Consider the following 227-nt stretch of genomic DNA (forward strand, 5'->3'; position numbering starts at 1 on the left):
ACCTCAGACCTATGCTTATTTTCAAGATATAAACTATAAAACTCTTGTATGAAGCAAATATAGACCTGAGGTGTCAGCTGTACGAACTAAAAGTAAGCGAATTTTTAAACTTTTTTTCGATTTTCTCCGATACAGCTGAGGTCCTGTTTGTGCGTACTTTAATTCTGTAAAAACAATTTTTTGCAATCCATCAATTCAATTCGGAGATATTTCACCGAATGGAAATG

This window comes from Mycetomoellerius zeteki, unplaced genomic scaffold (assembly GCF_001594055.1).
Source record: "Mycetomoellerius zeteki isolate Tzet28-1 unplaced genomic scaffold, Tzet1.0 scaffold106, whole genome shotgun sequence".
Taxonomy (NCBI): Eukaryota; Metazoa; Arthropoda; class Insecta; order Hymenoptera; family Formicidae; genus Mycetomoellerius; species Mycetomoellerius zeteki.